General features: G+C 43.1%; 1 protein-coding gene across 10 annotated transcripts in view; it reads right to left on the bottom strand.

The window, feature by feature from the left end:
* Positions 1-16,942, bottom strand: part of LOC134357381 (spindlin-Z) — a 120,184-nt gene that overhangs the window by 59,772 nt on the left and 43,470 nt on the right. For 4 of the 10 annotated variants that reach the window (XM_063068890.1, XM_063068892.1, XM_063068889.1 and 1 more), the window contains exon 2: positions 10,491-10,640. The exons of the other annotated variants lie outside the window; for them this stretch is intronic. The gene's annotated coding sequence lies outside the window, so the exon portion shown is untranslated. The remainder of the gene's footprint in view (positions 1-10,490; positions 10,641-16,942) is intronic. 10 annotated transcript variants of the gene reach the window in all.

The following is a 16,942-nucleotide window of genomic DNA, read 5'->3' as shown; positions in this document are numbered from 1 at the left end:
TCCAACTCGCTCCTGAAACCACCTCTGGGTCCTAGGCACTGATCACAATCTCTGGCCCTAGTTGAAGTCCAATGAAACTGGGAAATGCATCCCCATAAATATGAGTTTCATAAGTAGAGACACACAGAGATGATTGTTTGATCTTTTGACTCAACACAGCCTGTTTTTTTTTCCAAACACATCCTGTGTCCATTAATACAGTCCTCATGAATCAATTAAACATTGTAAAAGTCACCCCTTGCATTCCTTGGACTTACAAAAGCGAATTAAAGTTTGCATATAAGTGACAAGTCTGAATCTGAAAAGAATCCATCAAGCCAACTATCAAACAACTTGGCATTCACATTTTAATGACGCCCAAGACCAAGAATGAATCCAGCTATTATCAACAAACATTCTACAGACATTAACAAACTTAGTGTTTCCTCTGCACAGACACTTTACAAACATTACTTACTAACAGACCACATATGCTACAAGACCAGAAAGAGCTAAATTGTTATTTTGATCCTCCAGACATTCATCCAATGTTTTACAAAATCTAATATAACACCTTTCACCCCTTGAATGTCTGGCAGGTTAAAGACACATAGAATTCTTCCTTCTGCTTAAAATGAAGAATACATATCAAGATCCCTTAGATGTTTAAAAGTAAGTGCTTAAAGAAGTAGCCCAAGAAATAGTGGATGCATTAGTGATAATTTTTCAAAACTCGTTAGATTCTGGACTAGTTCCTGAGGATTGGAGGGTGGCTAATGTAACCCCACTTTTTAAAAAAGGAGGGAGAGAGAAACCGGGGAATTATAGACCGGTTAGCCTAACGTCGGTGGTGGGGAAACTGCTGGAGTCAGTTATCAAGGATGTGATAACAGCACATTTGGAAAGCGGTGAAATCATCGGACAAAGTCAGCATGGATTTGTGAAAGGAAAATCATGTCTGACGAATCTCATGGAATTTTTTGAGGATGTAACTAGTAGAGTGGATAGGGGAGAACCAGTCGATGTGGTATATTTGGATTTTCAAAAGGCTTTTGACAAGGTCCCACACAGGAGATTAGTGTGCAAACGTAAAGCACACGGTATTGGGGGTAAGGTATTGGTGTGGGTGGAGAATTGGTTAGCAGACAGGAAGCAAAGAGTGGGAATAAACGGGACCTTTTCAGAATGGCAGGCGGTGACTAGTGGGGTACCGCAAGGCTCAGTGCTAGGACCCCAGTTGTTTACAATATATATTAATGACTTGGATGAGGGAATTAAATGCAGCATCTCCAAGTTTGCGGATGACACGAAGCTGGGTGGCAGTGTTAGCAGTGAGGAGGATGCTAAGAGGATGCAGGGTGACTTGGATAGGTTGGGTGAGTGGGCAAATTCATGGCAGATGCAATTTAATGTGGATAAATGTGAAGTTATCCACTTTGGTGGCAAAAATAGGAAAACAGATTATTATCTGAATGGTGGCCGATTAGGAAAAGGGGAGGTGCAACGAGACCTGGGTGTCATTGTACACCAGTCATTGAAAGTGGGCATGCAGGTACAGCAGGCGGTGAAAAAGGCGAATGGTATGCTGGCATTTATAGCGAGAGGATTCGAGTACAGGAGCAGGGAGGTACTACTGCAGTTGTACAAGGCCTTGGTGAGACCACACCTGGAGTATTGTGTGCAGTTTTGGTCCCCTAATCTGAGGAAAGACATCTTTGCCATAGAGGGAGTACAAAGAAGGTTCACCAGATTGATTCCTGGGATGGCAGGACTTTCATATGAAGAAAGACTGGATGAATTGGGCTTGTACTCGTTGGAATTTAGAAGATTGAGGGGGGATCTGATTGAAACGTACAAGATCCTAAAGGGATTGGACAGGCTAGATGCAGGAAGATTGTTCCCGATGTTGGGGAAGTCTAGAACGAGGGGTCACAGTTTGAGGATAGAGGGGAAGCCTTTTAGGACCGAGATTAGGAAAAACTTCTTCACACAGAGAGTGGTGAATCTGTGGAATTCTCTGCCACAGGAAACTGTTGAGGCCAGTTCATTGGCTATATTTAAGAGGGAGTTAGATATGGCCCTTGTGGCTACGGGGGTCAGGGGGTATGGAGGGAAGGCTGGGGCGGGGTTCTGAGTTGGATGATCAGCCATGATCATAATAAATGGCGGTGCAGGCTCGAAGGGCCGAATGGCCTACTCCTGCACCTATTTTCTATGTTTCTATGTAATATTTTCACAATTATTAAAACTGAAAAATTATACAGATACAAGGATTAACCTCAACATTCACAGTGAAATATATGTCCTTATCCCCAAGGAGTGGGGAGGGGGGGGAACATTAACATCTTGCTAATAGGGGTAGGCAAACGTGACAGACAAGCTTTTACAATTCAACAACAGGCAATTTAGAAAGCTATAAGAGAAATGATGAAATACGAGGGCAAACTACCTAATTACATCGGCAGGATACTAAAAAATTTTTTGAGTTATATAGAGTAAAGGGAGGTGAGAGTTGATATTGAACCACTGGAAAATGATGCTGGTGAGATAGTAATGGGGGGCAAAGAAATGACAGGTGAACTTAATGGGTACTTTGCATCAGTCTTTACCGTGGAAGACACTAGCAATGTACCAGAGGTCCGTGAGTGTCAGGGAGCAGGGGTGATTTCCATTGCTATTACAAAGGAAAAGGTGCTAGACAAACTCAAAAGGTCTTAAGGTGGATAAGTCACCTGGACCAGATGGACTACATCCCAGAGTCCTGAGAGGGGTTGTGAAGAGATAACAGACGCATTGGTTGTGATCTTTCAAGAATCATGTGATTCTGGCATGGTCCCCAGAGGACTGGATGATTGCAAATGTCACTCCACTCTAAGAAGGGAGGAAGGCAAAACAAAGGAAATTATAGGCCAATCAGTGGCTGGGGAAGTGTTGGAGTCTATTATTAAAGATGAGGTTTTGGGGTACTTGGAGACTAATGACAAAATAACTCAAAGTTAGCAGTTCCTGTGAAGGGAAATCTTGCCTGACAAATCTGTTAGAGTTCTTTGAGGAAGTAACAAGCAGGGTGGACAAAGGAGAGGCAGTGGATGTCATTTACTTGGATTTTCAGAAGGCATTTGATAAGGTGCCACACACGAGGCTGCTTATCAAGATAAAAATCCCATGGCATTAAAGGAAAGGTTTCTGGCATGGATAGAGGAATGGCTGACAACCAAAGGGCAGCAAGTGGGAATAAAGGGGGCCTCTTCTGGTTGGCTGCCAGTGACTAGTGGTGTTCCTCAGAGGTCAGTATTGGGACTGCTACGTTTCACATAGTTTGTCAATGATTTGGATAGTGGAATTGATGGTTTTCTAGCAAAGACAGGTGGAGAGATAGGTAGTGTTGAGGAAGCAACGCCATTGCAGCAGGACTTAGGACAAATAGGGAGAATGGCCAAAAAAGTGGCAGATGGAATATAGTGTTGGTAAATGTACAATAATGCATTTTGTTAACCATATAACCATTACAGCACGGAAACAGGCCATCTCGGCCCTTCTAGTCCGTGCCGAACTCTTACCCTATCCTAGTCCCACCGACCTGCACTCAGCCCATAACCCTCCATTCTTTTCCTGTCCATATATCTATCCAATTTAACTTTAAACAACAACATCAAACCTGCCTCAACTACTTCAGCTGGAAGCTCATTCCACACAGCTACCACTCGTGAGTAAAGTTCCCCCTCATGTTACCCCTAAACTTTTGTCCTCTAATTCTCAACCCATGTCCTCTTGTTTGAATCTTCCCCACTCGCAATGGAAAAAGTCTAACCACGTCAACTCTATCAATCCCCCTCATAATTTTAAACACCTCTATCAAGTCCCCCCTCAACCTTCTACGCTCCAAAGAATAAAGACCAAACTTGTTCAACCTTTCTCTGTAACTCAGGAGATGAAACCCAGGCAACATTTTAGTAAACCTCCTCTGTACTCTCTCAATTTTATTGACATCTTTCCTTAATTCGGTGACCAGAACTGTACACAATACTCCAGATTTGGCCTTACCAATGCCTTATACAAATTCAACATTACATCCCAACTCCTGTACTCAATGCTCTGATTAATAAAGGCCAGTAAACCAAAAGCTTTCTTCACCACCCTATCCACATGAGATTCTATCTTCAGGGAACTATGCACCATTAATCCTAGATCCCTCTGTTCTAAAGCATTCTTTAATACCCTACCATTTACCATGTATATCCTATTTTGATTAGTTCTACCAAAATGTAGCACCTCACATTTTTCAGCATTAAACTCCATCTGCCATCTTTCAGCCCACGTTTCTAACTGTCCTAAATCTCTCTGCAAGTTTTGAAAACCTACCTCATCATCCACAACACCACCTATCTTAGTATCATCTGCATACTTACTATTCCAATTTACCACCCCATCATCTCGATCATTAATATATATTACAAACAACATTGGACCCAGTACAGATCCCTGAGGCACACCACTACACATCGTCCCCCAATCTGACAAACAGTTATCCACCACTACTCTCTGGCGTCTCCCATCTAGCCACTGCTAAATCCATTTTACTACTTCCATACTAATGCCTAACAATTGAACCTTCCTAACTAATCTTCCGTGTGGAACCTTGTCAAAGGCCTTACTGAAGTCCATATAGACAACATCCACCGTTTTACCCTCGTCAACTTTCTTAGTAACCTCTTCAAAAAATTCAATAAGATTTGTCAAACATGACCTTCCACACACAAATCCAGATTGACTGTTCCTAATCAGACCCCGTCTATCCAGAAAATTATATATACCACCTCTAAGAATACTTTCCATCAATTTACCCACCACTGACGTCAAATGCACAGGCCGATAATTGCCAGGTTTACTCTTAGAACCCTTTTTAAACAATGGAACCACATCAGCAATACGCCAATCCTCCGGCACCATTCCAGTTTCTAATGATATTTGAATTATTTCTGTCAGAGCCCCTGCTATTTCTACATTCACTTTCCTCAAAGTCCTAGGGAATATCTTGTCCGGACCCAGAGACTTATCCACTTTTATATTCCTTAAAAGTGCCAGTACTTCCTCTTCTTTAATTGTCATACTTTCCATAACTACCCTACTTGTTTCCTTTACCTTACACAATTCAATATCCTTCTCCTTGGTAAGCAGAACATTAGTGTGGACTATTATCTAAATGGGGAGAAGATTCTCTTTCACTATTTTTATTAATATTATATAAGTTGCATAAATACAAATACAAAAGGAAATAACAAGAAGGAAATTCACATTAGGCACAAAATGGTGTTGGTTAAACTGATGGGACTGAAGGTTGATAAATCCCCAGGGCCTGATGGTCTGCATCCCAGGGTACTTAAGGAGGTGGATCTAGAAATCATGGAAGCATTGGTAATCATTTTCCAATGTTCTATAGATTCAGGATCAGTTCCTGTGGATTGGAGGGTAGCTAATGTTATCCCACTTTTTAAGAAAGGAGGAAGAGAGAAAACAGGCAATTATAGACCAGTTAGTCTGACATCAGTAGTGGGGAAGATGCTGGAATCAATTATAAAAGATGTAATAGCGGCATATTTGGATAGCAATGGCAGGATAGGTCCGAGTCAGCATGGAATTACAAAGGGGAAATCATGCTTGACTAATCTTCTGGAATTTTTTGAGAATGTAACTATGAAAATGGACATGGGAAAGCCAGTGGATGTAGTGTACCTAGACTTTCAGAAACCCTTTGATAAGGTCCCACATAGGAGGCCAGTGTGCAAAATTAGAGCAAATGGTATTGGGGGTAGGGTACTGACATGGATAGAAATTTGGTTGGCAGACAGGAAACAAAGAGCAGGGATTAATAGGTCGTTTTGAGAATGGCTGGCAGTGACTAGTGGGGTATCGCAAGGCTCGGTGCTGGGATCGCAGCTATTTACAATATACATTATTGATTTAGATGAAGGGATTAAAAGTAACATCAGCAAGTTTGCAGATGACACAAAGCTGGGTGGCAGTGTGAAATGTGAGGAGGATGTTATGAGAGTGCAGTGTGACTCGGACAGGTTGGGTAAGTGGGCAGATGCAGTTTAATGTGGATAACTGTGAGGTTATCCACTTTGGTGGTGAGAACAGGAAGGCAGATTACTATCTGAATGGTGTCAAGTTAGGAAAAGGGGAAGTACAATGAGATCTAGGTGTCCTTGTTCATCAGTCACTGAAAGTAAGCATGCAGGTACAGCAGGCAATGAAGAAAGCTAATGGCATGCTGGCCTTCATCACGAGGAGAATTGAGTATAGGAGCAAATAGGTCCTTCTGCAGTTGTACAGGGCCCTGGTGAGACTACACCTGGAATATCGTGTACAGTTTTGGTCTCCAAATTTGAGGAAGGACATTCTAGCTATTGAGGGAGTGTAGCGTAGGTTCACGAGGTTAATTCCCGGGATGAAGGGACTGTCATATGTTGAAAGATTGGAGCGACTGGGGTTGTACACACTGGAATTTAGAAGGATGAGAAGGGATCTGATTGAAACATATAAGATTATTAAGGGATTGGACACGCTGGAGGCAGGAAACATGTTCCCAATGTTGGGGGAGTCCAGAACCAGTTTAAGAATAAGGGGTAAACAATTTAGAGCGGAGTTGAGAAAAAACTTTTTCACACAGAGGGTTGTGGTTCTGTGGAATGCTCTGCCTTAGAAGGCAGTGGAGGCCAATTCTCCGGATTCTTTCAAAAAAGAGTTAGGTAGAGCTCTTAAAGATAGCGGAGTGAAGGGATATGGGGAGAAGGCAGGAAAAGGGTACTGATTGTGGATGATCAGCCATGATCACAGTGAATGGTGGTGCTGGCTCGAAGGGCTGAATGGCCTACTCCTGCACCTATTGTCTAAAATAAGAGTACAAGTAATAAGAATTACATAACATTTAAATCACAGTAAAATGATCACAGTATCCCATATTCCAAATCAATCATATAGAAAAAGAAGATTGAATTATGAAATGAAATAAAATGGGAGAAGATTCAAACAGAGGTGCGGAGGGACTTGGGCTGAATGTGGTAAGAAAGGCAAATGCAATGTTGGCATTTATTTCAAGGGGAATAGAATATACAAATGTAAGGAGATAATGCTGAGGCTTTATAAGACACTAGTCAGGCCGTACCTGGAATATTGATAGCAGTTTTGAGCCTCATATCTCAAAAAGGATGCATTGTCATTGGAGAGAGTCCAGAGGAGGTTCATGAGGATGATTCCGGGAATGAAGGGGTAACATATGAGGAGTGTTTGGCAATTTTGGGCCTGTACTCACTGGAATTTAGAAGAATGCATGAGGATCTCATTGATACCTACCGAATGTTGAAAGGACTAAAATACGTGGCTGTGGAGAGGATGTTTCCTACGGTGGGGGTATCCAAAACTAGAGGGCACAGCCTCAAAATTGAGGGGCAACTTTTTAGATCAGAGGTAAGGAGGAATTTTTTTTAAGCCAGAGAGCAGTGATTCTGTGGAATGCTCTGCTACAGACTGCGCTGGAGGCCAAGTCCGTGGGTATATTTAAGACAGAAGTTGATAGTTTCCTGAACGGTCAGAGCATCTAAAGGATATGGTGAGAAGGCAGGTGTATGGGATTGAGTGGGATCCGAGATCAGCCATGATGGAATGGCGGAGCAGACTCGATGGGCTGAATGGCCTAATTCTGCTCCCATTTCTTATGACCTTATGATACCCAGTTATCATTAACAGTAGGGATTACCATCAAAAAACTAGAATAAGTGTCCACCATAGTAAGGAAGCTCTGGAAATCACTTCTGTAAAGGAAAGGGGCCAATATAAATCTATTGCCAAATCTAAGCGGGGCATGTCCACCGCAAATGTCAGCTAAGGGTCATTTTAAAAGCTATCGGTCCTTAATTTCTAAATATAGTCCATGAATCCCGACTACTGTACCAGTTATATCAATGAGAAGGAATAATCCTCACTGCCTAGACCACTCTGCAGTACCCTGTACCCCCAGATGACCAGAAGACTCATGGGCACATCAAACAAGTGGCAATAATGTATTTGAGGCCGGGGCTAGATGTTGGAGCGTAAACACAAGTGAGTTTGTCAACGTTGTTAAATCTTAGCATCGACAAATCATCTTTCAAATGGGTATCGACATGGTAAATTGTAATGGTATCATATGATGATTGGTTCCAAAGGTCCTTCCCTAACTCCACTCCTTATAAGGGGCACTCAATAACAGTGCAGGCCTGCTGGTTGCACCAGAGCAACCCAATAACCAATATGAACATTGGCCTCTTTGGTCTTAAGCCTAATGACAGTATGCACTGCTGCGAGTTCTGCATATTGACTTGACCCATCAGAGCCTTCCTTTTTTGAAACTCAGTGGATGAAAAGGTAGCAGCCTACCAACAACGATGACCAATCTTCCATATCGCAGAGCCATCGGTGAAGCAGGCGAGCTGTTGCTGAGCAGGTCAGAAGATCAGAGGCATGCCCCACTCCACAGCTGAGACTTTGACCAAAGTAGCTTCCAGTGTGGGTGACATAGCCTGAGGGGAATCAGCAACCAGTCCGTGTATTTTATTAATTCCATGCAGTCCCTTTGATGCTGGTTCAGAAATATACCACTTGACAACTGAACTCTGTTGTGCACGCCTTTCCTTATGGGTGAGTGTGTCAGAGAGTACTCATCCTGTAACGGAAAGGTCAGGGTGGAAAGAGATGAGAGAATCTCTCACTGTCTCTATCAAAGCCCAGCAGCAGGCATGAACTGTTTCTCAAATGCAGTGTATCTGGTGGCAGCATTGGGACCAGACACCCCAGAGGCATATTCTTTCCTCCATACCTCTACCACAGGCTCCAGGCTGTCAAATCATCTTTAACAGAAACTTACAGTTCAAAGGAGAGGGCCTCTCAACATGGAGACGAGTGTAAGGCTGTGATGACAGCCTCCTTTGCAGCCTCAAAAGCTGATTGTTGCCTGGGGCCCACACAAAACCAAATGCCTTTCTAATCACAGTGAACAAGGCTCGGAAGAGTCTAGTCAAATGAGGTATGTGGTGCTGCCAGTAACCCAAAAGACCAACAAGGTATCGGGCTTCTTGTTTAGTTGGAGGAAGTGCTATGTCTAGGATCTTATTTCTGACCTTATCAGGAATTATCCTATAATCCTTGGTCCATATGAACGATCATAGCTGAGCCTTGTACTTTATCAAGGTTAATTTCCCATCCCCACAATCAAGTGATCAAAGTATTAAGGGCTTCGGAAACTTCCTTTACAAAGGATTCCCAAGAGCACATCATCTATATAGTGAGCCGATTTAATGCTGGGGGATGAGACACATTCACAAAAAATCACATTCCACCACACTATGACAAATAGTCGGATTATGAACACATGTCCCTGTGGAAGCCATGTAAAAGCAAACTGATCTTGGGTCTGCTCAGCAATAGGGACAGAGAAGAAAACATTAGACAAACCAATAACAACATAATGACTGACTGTCCTGCTTAAAAAGGTCCTCAATCAGGGTACCAACGTCTGGAGGTGTACACCGATTTAACCGACGATAATCAATGGTCTTACGCCACGAACCATCAGGTTTCTGAACTGGTCAAAGAGGGCTGGTATAGGGGGATGAGGCAGGATGATGAACCTCCAGGTTCAGGAGGGACTCGACTGTCTCCTTGATTTCCTTATGTCCTTCCGGGATACAATATTGCTTGGTAACTACTATTTGCAATGGCAAGATTATAAAAACAGGTTCCCATTTTACTTTTCCCGAACTAGAAAAGATACCTTCCAAATACCAAAAGCAAATTTGCCAAATGGTGTCATGAAAGAGGTTCCCATTAACAAATCAATTCCCAAAATGTTTACAAGTTCCTGAGAGACTGAGCTCAGGGACAGACTGATGAGGTCCCTTGCCAGTAGCAAGATGGACCTTTGTTTGTACAGCATCTGTAACCGATTACTCACATCCCTGAATACACACTTGCTCCCCTGTATACAGATCTGGATTCCCATGTAATAACGTAATCTCAGCCCCAGTGTCCACCAGGGCGATTCCCCACTGTTTGTTGCCATGTGACTACCAAAGGGTAACAGGCATGTATGGCCTCAGGTTTCCCTCTGTAATACACATTGCCTTTAGAGCAACAGTGGCGGTATTGGAGCCCTGGCCGTACCCCTAGACGGCAGGTTGAGTAACCCGCCATCCAGGGTCCAATTCAGCCAAGTTCTGATATAACCGGAGAATGTCCTGCTTTTTGGGATTAACATGACATTCTGGGGTACAACCAGTCAGTTCAACCAGTCCCTTTATCTGGGCTATCGAATGCAACCCACCTGGGTCACAATGCTCAGCGTAGAGGACAAAGGTAGCATCAGTAGGTACACAGCCGGGGCACAATCATCGGCCGCTTAGGGGCACTCCTAGTTCCATTCATCATGCACTCAGAATGCCCCTGGAGCTCGTAAAACTTAAAAGCAGCCTTACCTTGCACTTGTTCCTGATCTACATCTGACCCTTCAAGTCAGGGCCAATAAACTGCTAGACTCTGCAACAGTCCAACCCTCACCTGGCCCTAACAGAGCCAGCAAGATGTCTCTCCACCGTGAGAGTCCTCATTCCATCAATCAGGTAAGCCTACCAAGGGAAAAGGGAAACGTGCGTTATTATTACAAATGGCAGATTGTGTTGCCACATCGCGGAGGCATTAAAACAGCCTCCGAGGGATTTTCAAGAGATGAGGAGATTCATGCCAATGCAAAGAAGCAGGGTAGCAAGCACGAACAGCCTATATGACCACTGTCCACAAAGAGCAATCAGCTCTGTTAGCCTGACCAGCACACATTTCAGCCAGGACTAATAAGTCTATTGTTAATGACCCTAACAAAATCAATTTATGAACATGAAAAAACAGTTGAGAGGTTCCTAAATCCCTATAGGTGGATGAGCCAGCTGGGCAAGGATTCCCCTGGCTGCTGACACAGCCTTTGGGCTAAATCCTGTAACCCGATGGTAGTATAGTTAATTATCAATAGTGTTGTCGTTGGTAGTAGGGACAGGCACTGCAGCTTGATTTTGTTCAGTAGCATTCCAGGGTTCCTCTTTAACTTTTACATGTCTGAGGGGGTGCACCTCGATTACATTATTTCCATCCTCATCTGAATCATCACCATACCAGATATCCCAGTCCCAAATGTCTGGGTCTCAGTCCTCCTGCAGGACCACAGATTGGACCTTTAAAGAATCCACCATCATGCAGATGCACTGCATGCGATGTTTTTGCACCACAGTAGCCAATGTACACACCACGGCGACTCGTTTATCTTCAGAGTGCTCAGCACATTCTCAAACTGCGCGTGCCATTTCACTTAAAATGGTGTTCTGAGAACTCAAACTCATACTGCAGGCATTTGATTTCCTCAGAGTTCAGCTTTTTACAGTACTCAATTGCCACAATGCAGTCATAGAAATCCATCCCATTAGAGAAAAAAGCTACATGTTTAAAGCTTTGTGATACTACACATGGAAGCTTTAACGTCAGACACTTCAGCAAATATCTTCTCCCAACATCTGGGAGGACCCCATTTACTCAGAATATTAGCCAGCGATTCAAAACCCTCAGAGTTATCCATCCCCCCAGGGACTGATAAGTCTCAGGTACAGTATCACTCCACATGCTTGTCCTCCGCCACATTTTCCTGGACCCTGCTTGCAGTGCCAAAGTGTAATGGGTTGCATTCGTCACACCCAACAATTCGAGTCTCCAGAAGACGAGGTAATAAGCATACAAACACAACAAAGTAACTTAAGCCTAATTTATTATCATAAAAAAATAGAAAGCAGAAATAAACCACACAAAATACTACATAGCAAGTAACAGAGATTTCCACAAAGATATCTGCAAGGTACAAAGACTTCAGGGTTCACAATTTTTAGTCACCACTTGCTATTATCGAGGGAAGTCCAATTTCTGACTCACTCCGAAAACCACCCCTGGGTCCTAGGCACTAATCTCGATCTCTGGCCCCAGTTGAAATCCAATGAAACCAGGAAGGCACCCCCATAAATACAGGTTTCACAAGCACAGAGACATGCCAAGATAGACAAACTCTGACTTTTTGTTTCAACACAGCCAGTGTTTTTGAAACTCATCATGTGTCCATTAAAACAGTCCTCATAAATCAATTAGACCTTGTAGTGGTCATTCCTTGGACTTACAAAAGGGCATTAATGTTTACAGCTAAGCAATATGCCCAAATCCAAAAAGATTCCAATAAGCCAACAATTAAACCACTTGATAGGCATTTAATGGTGCCTGAAACAAAGGCTACATCCACACTACGCCGGATAATTTTGAAAACGAAGCTTTTTCTCTTTGTTTTAACCTTCCATCCACACTGAAAAGGTGTTTTCAGCCCCCGAAAACGGAGATTTTCAGAAACAGTCTCCAGACTGAATAAATCTGAAAACGCCTAATATCATTTGCAGTGTGTATGGGGTAACCGGAGCTTTTTAAAACCGTTGTCACGACGTGCCACAACAGATGGCGGCAGCGCGGCATTTCATTGTTTTATTATTATTATTACTTTATTGTCGCCAAACAGTTGATACTAGAGCGTACAATCATCACAGCAATATTTGATTCTGCGCTTCGCAGAACCTAATAATTTCAGAATGGATAGCAATGAGACTGAAGCCAGCATGGTTAGAAATGTACTCACCAAATACTTTGACCCATAGCTTACTGAGTAAATAAGTATACTCACTTTGCCCTGTTTTCTGTCCTTGCTTGTATGAAGGTCAGGACAGAAAATACCCTCCGCCACCTCCAGTTTGAATTCCATGCGAAATATTTTGGAGGATCAAGAACCAAGAACCAAGCTGGTTTACCTATTTATTCAAGTACTTCTCTGACAATAGATGAAAACAGCCTAATGTAACATTGTATGGAAATACAAGATAACACTGATGCAGACACAAAGTGCTTTATTAGTGCAACAGAGTTAGTCAGTTTTTCAATGTTAGTCGTCAGCCGGGGCATACTGTCCGTGAACTCCCTGTCGCTTGCCTCCATACGCTCCAGTATTTGTTTTTTTTTTAAGTTTTAAGTTCTCCTGCGCGAGAGCCAAGAGCAATTCCTTTTAACTTTTTCTACTCCATAGCTGGACAAACGCGCACTAAGTATATTGTTTCCTCTTCGCTTGTTTTCTGTGTGTCCTGCACATTCCCAGTAGGAGGAGATTCAACCAAATATCCGTCTAATGTGGACAGAGATATTTTGAAAAACACTTAGTGTGGATGCCTATTGTTTTTACTCGAAACCGGCGTTTTCAAAATTATCCGGCGTAGTGTGGACGTAATCCAAGAAAGAATCCAGCTACTATCAACAAACTTTCTACGGACATTAACGGGCTTACAGTGTTTACTCTGTACAGACTTCACAAACATTACCCACTAACAGACCTACATACTACAACATCAGAAAAAGCTGTCTTCATATGTTAACCATTTAATTCACAGAATCATTCTCGTGAACCTCCTCTGGACTCTCTCTAATGCCATCCTGTATTGGATAAGGGGCCCAAAACTGCTCACAATACTCTAAATGCAGTCTGACCAATGCTTTATAAAGCCTCAGCATCACACTTTTGATCTTATATTCTAGCCTTCTATAAATGAATGCTAACATTGCATTAGCACTGACTCAACCTGCAATTTAACCTTTATAGAATCCTGCACAACACTTCCAAGTCCCTCTGCACCACTGAATTTTGTATGTTTTCCCTGTTTAGAAAATAGCCCACATCCTTATTCCTTCTACCAAAGTGCATGAGCATACACTTCCCTACATTATATCCCATCTGCCACTACTTTGCCCATTTTCCCAATCTACCCAAGTACCTTTGGGCATGGTGAAGGTAGAGGTATGCAAACATTCTTATTGGCACATTAACATTATATTTTTAAAATATCTGAGATTCAGGGGAGAAAGGTTTCCAAAGGCAACAGGAGTTGAATTTCTTTGCTGCTTTGGAGTACCTAGTTGCATACTGGCTCCTGATCAAATGACAAAGGCAAGTGAAAACCCTTCAAATGGTTTATTATGGTCAAAGAAATAGTGCTTTGAGACATCCAAACATGGGTCAGTGGTGACGTGCATGCATGGAATACCAAGAATAGTTCTCCTCTGCAGTCTATTCTAGCTCCTTTTGTTATTGGGAAAATGCATGGCATTTCAGAAGCAGAATCAGAATCAGGTTTATTATCACTGGCATGTGACGTGAAATTTGTTAACTGAGCAGCAGCAGTTAATGCAATACATAATCTAGCAGAGAGAGAAAAATAATAATAATAAATAAAATAGAATAAAGTAAATCAATTACATATATCAAATAGATTTTAAAATGTGCAAAAATGGAAATACTGTCCTATTAAAAAAAGTAAGGTAGTGTCCAAAGCTTCAAAGTCCATTTAGGAATCAGATGGCAGAGGGGAAGAAGCTGTTCCTGAATCACTGAGTGGGTGCCTTCAGGCTTCTGTATCTCCTACCTGATGGGAACAGTGAGAAAAGGGCATGCCCTGGGTGCAGGAGGTCTTTAATAATGGACACTGCCTTTCTGAGACACCACTCCCTAAAGATGTCCTGGGTACTTTGTAGGCTAGTACCCAAGATGGAGCTGACTAGATTTACAACCTTCACACATAAAAATTGCTGGTGAACACAGCAGGCCAGGCAGCATCTATAGGAAGCGATACAGTCGATGTTTTGGACCGAGACCCTTCGTCAGGACTAACTGAAAGAAGAGATAGTAAAAGATTTGAAAGTGGGAGGGTGAGGGGGAGATCCGAAATGATAGGAGAAGACAGGAGGGGGAGGAATGGAACCAAGAGCTGGACAGTTGATTGGCTAAAGGGGTATGAGAGGATCATGGGACAGGAGGCCCAGGGAGAAAAAGGGGGGAGGGAGAAGCCCAGAGGATGGACAAGGAGTATAGTGAGAGAGACAAAAAAAAAATTAATAATAATAATAAATAAATAACAGATGGGGTACGGAGGGGAGGTGGGGCATTAACGGAAGTTAGAGATCAGGTTGGAGGCTACCCAGACGGAATATAAGGTGTTGTTCCTCCAACCCGAGTGTGGTTTCATCTTTACAGTAGAGGAGGCCGTGGATAGACATGTCAGAATGGGAATGGGACGTGGAATTAAAATGTGTGGCCAATGGGAGATCCTGCTTTCTCTGGCGGACAGAGTGTAGGTATTCAGCGAAACGGTCTCCCAGCCTGCGTCGGGTCTCGCCAATATATAGAAGGCCACATCGGGAGCACCGGACGCAGTATATCACCCCAGCTGACTCACAGGTGAAGTGTCGCCTCACCTGGAAGGACCGTCTGGGCCCTGAATGGTAGTGAGGGAGGAAGTGTAAGGGCATGTGTAGCACTTGTTCCGCTTACAAGGATAAGTGCCGGGAGGGAGATCGGTGGGAAGGGATGGGGGGGGATGAGTGGACAAGGGAGCCCCTTCCCACTGATCTCCCTCCCGGCACTTACCCTTGTAAGCAGAACAATTGCGTTCACCAGCAACTTTTGTGTGCTGCTTGAAATTCCAGCATCTGCAGATTTCCTCATGTTTCCAACCTTCTGCAGCTTCTTTCGGTCCTGTGCAGTAGCCCCTCCAGACCAGACAGTGATGCAGCCTGTCAGAATGCTCTCCACGGTACAACTATAGAAGTTTTTGAGGGTATTTGTTGACACACCAAATCTCTTCAAACTCCTAATAAAGTATAACCGCTGTCTTGCCTTCTTTATGACTGCAGCAATATGTTGGGACCAGGTTAGATCTTCAAAGATTTTGACACGCAGGAATTTGAAGCTGCTCACTCTCTCCACTTCTGATCCCCCTATGAGGATTGGTATGTGTTCCTTCGTCTTACCCTTCCTGAAGTCCACAATCAGCTCTTTCACCTTACTGACATTAAGCGCCAGGTTGTTGCTGCGGCACCAATTCTACCAGTTGGTATATCTCACTCCTGTACGCCCTCTTGTCACCACCCAAGATTCTACCAACAATGGTTGTATCGTCAGCAAATCTGTAGATGGTATTTGAGCTATGACTAGCCACACAGTCATGCGTATAGAGATCCAAAGTGATCTGCCTTTAACAATCTTTAGTTATTCATATACAGAAACAACATCTGCTCAGTGTCAAGATCTCAAAAATGAAGAAAATATAGGGACATATGGCTAACAGAAACTGGAGCTTTTCCAGTTCAAGTTTAATTATCATTCAACTATACATAATTTCTCATAAATACAGCCAGTGTTACTTCAAGGCCAAGGTGCAAAAGACAGTACCAACAGTCACATACAGCGCAAGGCACACATGGTACATTTAAGATAGCAGTAAAATACAATGGTGCAAAGAATATTGTCCAAGTCACCGACTCCAGAATGGCACCGCACTGCACTGTCTCTGGCATGCCACGGAGCTCCCAGCTTCAAGGCCTCCACCTGGGCAGCTGCAAACAGACAATACCTTGGTTTGAGGTTAGTCCTCGATACAACTGAGTTTCCCCCGCCGTATGCTAATAAATCAATAAATTGGACTTGCAGCATTCCACATCACCTATGTCCAACAGGGTCCTGCGATCACAAGAAAAATGACCAAGATCATCATTCACTGTTAGACTGCACACTTCTTTCACGCACCAACGCCTCTGTCTCATGCAGCATCACGGTCCACACAAGTCCGCCTCCTTCAATTTCTCCACTAACAAGCAACTCACTGATGGAGTAGACATGCAGCATTTTAATGTCCAGTAGGGTTGCCGCTGCGTCCGAGCACTCTGCCATCTTATCAGAAGGTGGATTTAAAAGGGATAGTATATCTATATATAGTACCATACATAAAGGCAGGAATTTGACTTGCTAAGCTTGTAT

The sequence above is a fragment of the Mobula hypostoma genome, chromosome 16 (assembly GCF_963921235.1).
Source record: "Mobula hypostoma chromosome 16, sMobHyp1.1, whole genome shotgun sequence".
Taxonomy (NCBI): Eukaryota; Metazoa; Chordata; class Chondrichthyes; order Myliobatiformes; family Myliobatidae; genus Mobula; species Mobula hypostoma.
This window is presented reverse-complemented; position numbering and strand designations above follow the sequence as displayed.